Source organism: Anopheles coustani (genome assembly GCF_943734705.1).
Source record: "Anopheles coustani chromosome X unlocalized genomic scaffold, idAnoCousDA_361_x.2 X_unloc_27, whole genome shotgun sequence".
NCBI lineage: Eukaryota > Metazoa > Arthropoda > Insecta > Diptera > Culicidae > Anopheles > Anopheles coustani.
In genome coordinates, this window is record NW_026525134.1 from 292394 (window position 1) to 302500 (window position 10107).

The following is a 10107-nucleotide window of genomic DNA, read 5'->3' on the forward strand; positions in this document are numbered from 1 at the left end:
CGCTCAAGTGCCTGTCCGGTGCATCGGGTGTGTGTGATACGAGGGCAATGAGGTTCGCACGGGGGCTCGCCTCCCGTGTGCTACCGGACTTGACAACATATAGAACGTGGTGTTTGCTCCTCCGGGCGCAATGGGACAATGAACATTCGAACGCAAAGTCGGAATTCTGGTTGATCCTACCAGTAATATACGCTCGTCTCAAAGGTTAAGCCATGCATGTCTAAGTACAAACAGATTTAATGTGAAACCGCATAAGGCTCAGTATAACAGCTATAATTTACGAGATCATCAACCTAGTTACTTGGATAACTGTGGAAAATCTAGAGCTAATACATGCAACATGCCAGGACCCTCGCGGGAACTGGTGCACTTATTAGTCAAACCAATCGCGGGTTCTCCGTGTCATTGAGTTGAAGTCTGGATAATGATGCTGATCGTATGGTCTCGCACCGACGACAGATCTCGCAAATATCTGCCCTATCAACTATGGATGGTAGTATAGAGGACTACCATGGTTGCAACGGGTAACGGGGAATCAGGGTTCGATTCCGGAGAGGGAGCCTGAGAAATGGCTACCACATCCAAGGAAGGCAGCAGGCGCGTAAATTACCCAATCCCGGGACGGGGAGGTAGTGACGAGAAATAACAATATGAAACTCTTTAATGATGTTTCATAATTGGAATGAGTAGAGCATAAATCCTTCTACGAGGATCAAGTGGAGGGCAAGTCTGGTGCCAGCAGCCGCGGTAATTCCAGCTCCACTAGCGTATATTAAAATTGTTGCGGTTAAAACGTTCGAAGTTGATACTTGTCCAACACAGTCCGGCTCCGCCGACCCGGTCAACCCGTGGTCGGTGGGCCAAGTCGGAATCTGGTTGCGACTCAATGGTGTGGTAGGGCACCAAGTCTGTGTCATGGTGTGCCCTTCAACGGGTGCAAGTGTAACATAGAGCTCGACCGCTCACGTTTACCTTGAACAAATTAGAGTGCTTAAAGCAGGGTGCCCAAACGCCCTAGAATAATCTTGCATGGAATAATGGAATACGACCTTGGTCTAATCTTTCATTGGTTTGTACTCAGACCGGAGGTAATGATGATTAACAGAAGTAGTTGGGGACACTAGTATTACGGCGCGAGAGGTGAAATTCGTAGACCGTCGTAAGACTAACTAAAGCGAAGGCATTTGTCAAGGATGCTTTCTTTAATCAAGAACGAAAGTTAGAGGATCGAAGGCGATTAGATACCGCCCTAGTTCTAACCGTAAACGATGCCAACTAGCAATTGGGAGACGCTACAACCAGGTGCTCTCAGTAGCTTCCGGGAAACCAAAGTCAGGTTCCGGGGGAAGTATGGTTGCAAAGTTGAAACTTAAAGGAATTGACGGAAGGGCACCACAATGAAATGGAGCTTGCGGGCTCGCAGTCATTGCGGGGTCATTCCGGTCAAACGGTGTGACGGCGTGAACGCCTGGAATACTGGCCTCCTCGTGGCGCCACTGGACCCCCTGGAGACAGGGGTGACGAACAGAGATCCGGGTGGGAGGGGTACCCGACCTCCCGTGCACTATCAGGGTGATGACCCCGTTGGGCCGGGGTTATGGTAGTGTGCCGCAGACGGAACGGGCCTTGTAAGGTGTCTTTAATCCTGGTTTTAGATACCTAGCCCTCTGGTCTGTTTAGCCTCTCCGAGTGAGGGAGGTTAGGATGGACCCTATGTCAGCGGACAGGACCGCGAAGACATAGGGAGTGTTACGGAAGGGATTCACTCTCCTGGAAGTTTCACGAAAAGTCGCAGAAGTCAAAGTCCCGATGTGCTCTGTCGCCTCCCGGGGCGCAGGACTGAGACCGATGCGCAGGCCGCGAGTGGACGTTCGGATACGAAGGAGTTGGTGGTGCTTCTCCTGGGGTTGCTGGCGGGCGAGTATGATGGGATGGTCACATCGAAAGCCATGACCAGCAGCAGAACGGACGACGCTTGCGGCACAGGCGGGCACGTAAGTGCAGGCGCTAAGGCGCACAGTAGGAAGGTGACGGAAAGGTCTATGGGGCGACTTGCCATACGTCGATAGGGGATGCACCGGTGAGCGTTGGCACCAAGGTGGTACCTTTGCGACAATTGTCTCGTCAAACCGGAGACCAGACTGTCAAGGGCCTGGCACAAGACCAGCCAGGCCAAAGGAAGCACCAGCGGGTGCAGAACGAGTGAGGGCAGGACAGGCTATGGGGCGACTTGGGATTTGTCGGTAAGGGATCCATCGGTAAAGGGTCGCCGGTGATAACTATGCGATAATGACCAAGTCAATCCAGAAACCTGAACTGTCAAGGGCCTGGCACAACATCGGCCAAGCCAAGTGGACGAGGGCAAGTCCGACATAGACGCGACAAAGGATTGGTTGACGTAGGGCGCCGAGGATTCCCGACCAAGGCAACCAAGTCTTCCATGACTAAGTCAAGTCAGACGTTGGACGACCTCAGGGAGAAGGGAACAAGACCGGATACTTAAGGTTTGTGATGCTTTGGGGAGGGATGCACCGGGGGTTGTTCCTCACCCGCCAATCGCGGTACCTAACCATCGCTGAACAACCTTTAGGACACCGGTCGAGTTCAGGGCCTTGTACATTCCAAACAGGCCACAGGGGACGGCACGTAGACTGAGCAGGAGCTTGGTTTTGCGGGCCAGCACGAGTAACATCAAGAAGTGTCAGATATCGGAGACCCAGCACGTAGACGAGGCAGGAGCCTAGTTTTGCGGGCTGACGCATCCGCATGATATTTGAACCTTAGTGCAAGTCCCATTTACGGGATTTTAGGAGGTAGTGGTGTCATGTAAGTCAGCTGTCGGATCGATCTTCTGAGCCGCTTAAGTTGCATTGCGCCGAGTCCGTCTCCTTAGGCTTGGGAAATAGCCCCTGGTAGTCAGGGTAGTACCTGTTAGACCTTTGGCGACACGCGCTTTCACCCTTCAGGAGTTAGTTGCGTGCCACATTGTCCGTAAACTGTGATTTTATCCTAGGGACAGATGCCTCTTCCGTCATCGCTTCTACCGTGTAGGTGCACAGCGTGACGGAAGGTGAAAGGCTCAGAGGAGGGAGTAATGTTGGTCATGGTCCCTCGGGGCCAAGGCCAATGTGAACCCTCGTCCAAAAAAAAAATGAAATGGAGCTTGCGGTTCAATTTGACTCAACACGGGAAAACTTACCAGGTCCGAACTTATGGAGGTGAGACAGATTAATAGCTCTTTCTCAAATTTAAGGGTAGTGGTGCATGGCCGTTCTTAGTTCGTGGATTGATTTGTCTGGTTAATTCCGATAACGAACGTGACTCACATATGCTAACTAGAACGCAGTCAGCGTTAATGCGTCGATGCCGATTGGAACGGGTTAGGACCTTTCGGTGGAGTATGACCTGACACCTTCGCTGTTCGTGTGCGCAAGTGCACTTACGGTACGCTGCTTAGCAGGACAATTTGTGTTTAGCAAAATGAGATCGAGCGATAACAGGTCCGTGATGCCCTTAGATGTTCTGGGCTACACGCGTGCTACAATGTGGGTAGCAGCGTGTCTCCTATTCCGAGAGGAACGGGAAATCACTCAAATACTCACTTAGTAGGGATTATGGATTGCAATGGTCCATATGAACTCGGAACTTCTAGTAAGTGCTGGTCATCAGCCAGCGTTGAATACGTCCCTGCCCTTTGTACACACCGCCCGTCGCTACTACCGATGGATTATTTAGTGAGGTCTTTGGAGATGATCGTTCGCTGGATCCTCGTGAACCGCGTCTGCTTTATCGAAGTTGACCGAACTTGATGATTTAGAGGAAGTAAAAGTCGTAACAAGGTTTCCGTAGGTGAACCTGCGGAAGGATCATTAGTGGCCAAGTGATCCTTCCAGAAGTCCGAACCTGCGGGTTGAGACTTCGGCACAAGTTGCCATATGATAATTGACGAAACACTATAGAAGTCCGAACCTGCGGGTTGAGACTTCGGCACAAGTTGCCATATGATAATTGACGAAACACTATAGAAGTCCGAACCTGCGGGTTGAGACTTCGGCACAAGTTGCCATATGATAATTGACGAAACACTATAGAAGTCCGAACCTGCGGGTTGAGACTTAGGCACAAGTTGCCTTATATAAAACTTCGAACAAATACACAAGTCCGAACCTGCGGGTTGAGACTTAGGCACAAGTTGCCATATGATAGTTGACGAAACACGTTAGAAGTCCGAACCTGCGGGTTGAGACTTCGGCACAAGTTGCCATATGAACATTGACGAAACACTATGAAGTCCGAACCTGCGGGTTGAGACTTAGGCACAAGTTGCCTTATATATAACTTCGAACAAATACACAAGTCCGAACCTGCGGGTTGAGACTTAGGCACAAGTTGCCTTATATATAACTTCGAACAAATACACAAGTCCGAACCTGCGGGTTGAGACTTAGGCACAAGTTGCCTTATACATACATTGGCCAAATAAACAGAAGTCCGAACCTGCGGGTTGAGACTTAATGCGATCTAGATACCAAGTTGACATCCAATACCTGTTGAGCAAAACCAAAGATTCCCTGTTCTCGAATGAATACACTATATAACAGGGAATCATGAAGAAATCAAGCAAGCGTGAAACAAAGTCATCACTTGGGCATGCTCGATAGCCAACCACATGACATTAACCTAAGAGAGCATGCAAACCACATGATACCTATAAACGATTAACCCGCCCTAGTTCAATCGTTCGCCAAGTGATGACTTCAGTATGGCTAAGAGAAAAACTTTTAAATGGGAAAAACTCTAAGTCCGAACCTCCGGGTTGAGACTTTCCGCGTCCGGAGGTACGCGTACCGCCTACCCGAAAGATGGTGAATCAGGGGTGTCCGATCAGCAATGGTCGGATGCCCCGTCGTAGTCCAACTATGACAATCAAAGTCAAGACCTCCGGGTTGAGACTTTCCGCGTCCGGAGGTACGCGTACCGCCTACCCGAAAGATGGTGTGCTTCTGGGGTATTCGATGAGTCGGATACCCCGTCGTAGTCCAACTATGACAATACAAAGTCAAGACCTCCGGGTTGAGACTTCCGCGTCGGAGGTGCGCGCACCGCCTACCCGAAAGATGATGAATCAGGGGTGTTCGATCAGCAATGGTCGGATGCCCCGTCGTAGTCCAACTATGACAATCAAAGTCAAGACCTCCGGGTTGAGACTTTCCGCGAGTACAAGCATAAAGGAACACGGACCAAGCCGTACCGAGAGAATCGGTACTAGAGCCCTTGTGGTTCTACATTGAGAGAGCCCTCGTGGTTCTCATTAGGGGCTTTATGCAAGTCGTACTCAATACTGTGGTGTGAAGTATAAAGTAGTCCTCGCCTGGTCCACGCTGCTTCGGCGGTCCTGGGTAAGATAGTTCATTCTAGCTTGCCCTATAGTGGAATGAGGACACTTAATGCTTCGTCTTTTAGCGGCGGCTAGACTCCTCCTCACGGGGAACGAGTTGACGCACACAGCGGCGGCTTACGCACTATGGCAATCATGGATGCCTGAAGATTCCGTGAAGTTCTCCCCTGGTCCACGCTGCCTCGGCAGTCCTGGGTAAAATGGAATATTTCCAGCTTGCCCTATAGTGGAAGAGGACTATCCAACAATACAAAGTCAAGACCTCCGGGTTGAGACTTTCCGCGTCGGTGGTGTCGCGCACCGCCTATCCGAAAGATGGTGTAACAGGGGTGTTCGATCAGCAATGGTCGGATGCCCCGTCATAGTCCAACTATGACAACCAAAGTCAAGACCTCCGGGTTGAGACTTTCCGCGTCCGGAGGTACGCGTACCGCCTACCCGAAAGATGGTGTGCTTCTGGGGTATTCGATGAGTCGGATACCCCGTCGTAGTCCAACTATGACAATACAAAGTCAAGACCTCCGGGTTGAGACTTCCGCGTCGGAGGTGCGCGCACCGCCTACCCGAAAGATGATGAATCAGGGGTGTTCGATCAGCAATGGTCGGATGCCCCGTCGTAGTCCAACTATGACAATCAAAGTCAAGACCTCCGGGTTGAGACTTCCGCGTCCGGAGGTACGCGTACCGCCTACCCGAAAGATGGTGAATCAGGGGTGTTCGATCAGCAATGGTCGGATGCCCCGTCGTAGTCCAACTATGACAATCAAAGTCAAGACCTCCGGGTTGAGACTTTCTAAGAGTACAAGCATAAAGGAACACGGACCAAGCCGTACCGAGAGAATCGGTACTAGAGCCCTCGTGGTTCTACATTGAGAGAGCCCTCGTGGTTCTCATTAGGGGCTTTATGCAAGTCGTACTCAATACTGTGGTGTGAAGTATAAAGTATAGAGTCCTCCACTGGTCCACGCTGCTCCGGCGGTCCTGGGTAAGATAGTTCATTCTAGCTTGCCCTATGTGGAAGAGGACTCAATACCCTACCTGTTGAGCTTGAAACAAAGTCATCACTTGGGCATGCTCATATTGCCATACACAATAACATTATATTCGAATGAGCATGCAAGCGACCCTATATAGACCGAACCAAAACGATAGATACCGCCGTAGTTCACCCCAACCAAGTGATGACTTCAGTATGGCTAGTGTGTGAAGTATAAAGTATAGTCCTCATCTGGTCCACGCTGCTTTGCAGTCCTGGGTAAGATAGTTAATTCTAGCTTGCCCTATGTGGAAGAGGACACAATACTTAATACTGTGGTGTAATGGACAAGGTATAGTCCTCCACTGGTCCACGCTGCTCCGGCGGTCCTGGGTAAGATAGTTCATTCTAGCTTGCCCTATGTGGAAGAGGACTCAATACCCTACCTGTTGAGCTTGAAACAAAGTCATCACTTGGGCATGCTCATATTGCCATACACAATTACATTATATTCGAATGAGCATGCAAGCGACCCTATATAGACCGAACCAAAACGATAGATACCGCCGTAGTTCACCCCCACCAAGTGATGACTTCAGTATGGCTAGTGTGTGAAGTATAAAGTATAGTCCTCCCCTGGTCCACACTGCTTCGGCGGTCCTGGGTAAGATAGTTAGTTCTAGCTTGCCCTATGTGGAAGAGGACACAATACTTAATACTTAGAGTACAAGCATAAAGGAACACGGACCAAGCCGTACCGAGAGAATCGGTACTAGAGCCCTCGCGGTTCTACATTGTGAGCCCTCGTGGTTCAAACTAGATACTTTATGCAAGGCGTACTCAAAACTGTGGTGTGAAGTATAAAGTATAGTCCTCATCTGGTCCACGCTGCTTCGGCGGTCCTGGGTAAGATAGTTAATTCTAGCTTGCCCTATGTGGAAGAGGACACAATACTTAATACTGTGGTGTAATGGACAAGGTATAGTCCTCCACTGGTCCACGCTGCTCCGGCGGTCCTGGGTAAGATAGTTCATTCTAGCTTGCCCTATGTGGAAGAGGACTCAATACCCTACCTGTTGAGCTTGAAACAAAGTCATCACTTGGGCATGCTCTATAGCCAATCACATGACATTAACCTAAGAGAGCATGCAGCGTATTATCCCAATGCAAAGTAAACGATAGACTCGCCCTAGTTCAGTGCTTCAACCAAGTGATGACTTCAATTTGGCTAGTGTGTGAAGTATAAAGTATAGTCCTCCCCTGGTCCACACTGCTTCGGCGGTCCTGGGTAAGATAGTTAATTCTAGCTTGCCCTATGTGGAAGAGGACACCATACTTAATACTGTGGTGTAATGAACAAAGTATAGTCCTCCACTGGTCCACGCTGCTCCGGCGGTCCTGGGTAAGATAGTTCATTCTAGCTTGCCCTATGTGGAAGAGGGCATACAAGACAAAGTATAGTTCTCCCCTGGTCCACGCTGCTTCGGCGGTCCTGGGTAAGATAGTTAATTCTAGCTTGCCCTATGTGGAAGAGAGCATACATGAACCAAGAACGAAGGTTATGATCGAGGAATGATTCGACAACTAACCGATGGTATGAAATGTGAAGAATTCAAGCAAGCACACAATCAAGTCATCACTTGGGCATGCTCGATAGCCAACCTCATGACATTAACCTAGTAGAGCATGCAAAAACCAATATATATGTAAACGATGCCTCCCTAGTTCAGCGCTTCAACCAAGTGATGACTTCAGAATGGCTAAATCAAATCGGTTCAAAACATACCATCGGTACCCTATTGAAACACACAAGTCGATATCAAACCTCATGATTGTGTAGTCCTCCACTGGTCCACACTGCTCCGGCGGTCCTGGGTAAGATAGTTCATTCTAGCTTGCCCTATGTGGAAGAGGGCACATTACTCAATACTGTGGTGTTATGAACAAAGTATAGTCCTCCACTGGTCCACGCTGCTTCGGCGGTCCTGGGTAAGATAGTTAGTTCTAGCTTGCCCTATGTGGAAGAGGGCATACAAGACAAAGTATAGTTCTCCCCTGGTCCACGCTGCTTCGGCGGTCCTGGGTAAGATAGTTAATTCTAGCTTGCCCTATGTGGAAGAGAGCATACATGAACCAAGAACGAAGGTTATGATCGAGGAATGATTCGACAACTAACCGATGGTATGAAATGTGAAGAATTCAAGCAAGCACACAATCAAGTCATCACTTGGGCATGCTCGATAGCCAACCTCATGACATTAACCTAGTAGAGCATGCAAAAACCAATATATATGTAAACGATGCCTCCCTAGTTCAGCGCTTCAACCAAGTGATGACTTCAGAATGGCTAAATCAAATCGGTTCAAAACATACCATCGGTACCCTATTGAAACACACAAGTCGATATCAAACCTCATGATTGTGTAGTCCTCCACTGGTCCACACTGCTCCGGCGGTCCTGGGTAAGATAGTTCATTCTAGCTTGCCCTATGTGGAAGAGGGCACATTACTCAATACTGTGGTGTTATGAACAAAGTATAGTCCTCCACTGGTCCACGCTGCTTCGGCGGTCCTGGGTAAGATAGTTAGTTCTAGCTTGCCCTATGTGGAAGAGGGCATACAAGACAAAGTATAGTTCTCCCCTGGTCCACGCTGCTTCGGCGGTCCTGGGTAAGATAGTTAATTCTAGCTTGCCCTATGTGGAAGAGAGCATACATGAACCAAGAACGAAGGTTATGATCGAGGAATGATTCGACAACTAACCGATGGTATGAAATGTGAAGAATTCAAGCAAGCACACAATCAAGTCATCACTTGGGCATGCTCGATAGCCAACCTCATGACATTAACCTAGTAGAGCATGCAAAAACCAATATATATGTAAACGATGCCTCCCTAGTTCAGCGCTTCAACCAAGTGATGACTTCAGAATGGCTAAATCAAATCGGTTCAAAACATACCATCGGTACCCTATTGAAACACACAAGTCGATATCAAACCTCATGATTGTGTAGTCCTCCACTGGTCCACGCCGCTTCGGCCGTCCTGGGTAAAATGGAACATTCCAGCTTGCCCTATGTGGAAGAGGGCACATTACTCAATACTGTGGTGTGAAGTATAAAGTTCAGTTCTCCCCTGGTCCACGCTGCTTCGGCGGTCCTGGGTAAGATAGTTCATTCTAGCTTGCCCTATGTGGAAGAGGACACTTAATACTTCGTCTCTAAGCGGCGGCTTGACTCCTCCCTACGGGGAACGGGTTTACGCGCACAGCGGCGGCTTACGTTATGGCAGTCATGGATGCCTTACGTTTCCATGAAAAGTGTGTTCCTCCCCTGGTCCACGCTGCTTCGGCAGTCCTGGGTAAGATAGTTAGTTCTAGCTTGCCCTATGTGGAAGAGGACACGTAGACTTACTGTGGTGTGAAGTATAAAGTTCAGTTCTCCCCTGGTCCACGCCGCTTCGGCCGTCCTGGGTAAAATGGATTCATCCAGCTTGCCCTATGTGGAATGAGGACACTTTATGCTTCGTCTCTAAGCGGCGGCTTGCTCCTCCCTACGGGGAACGGGTATACGCGCACAGCGGCGGCTTACGTTATGGCAGTCATGGATGCCTTACGTTTCCATGAAAAGTGTGTTCCTCCCCTGGTCCACGCTGCTTCGGCAGTCCTGGGTAAGATAGTTAGTTCTAGCTTGCCCTATGTGGAAGAGGACACGTAGACTTACTGTGGTGTGAA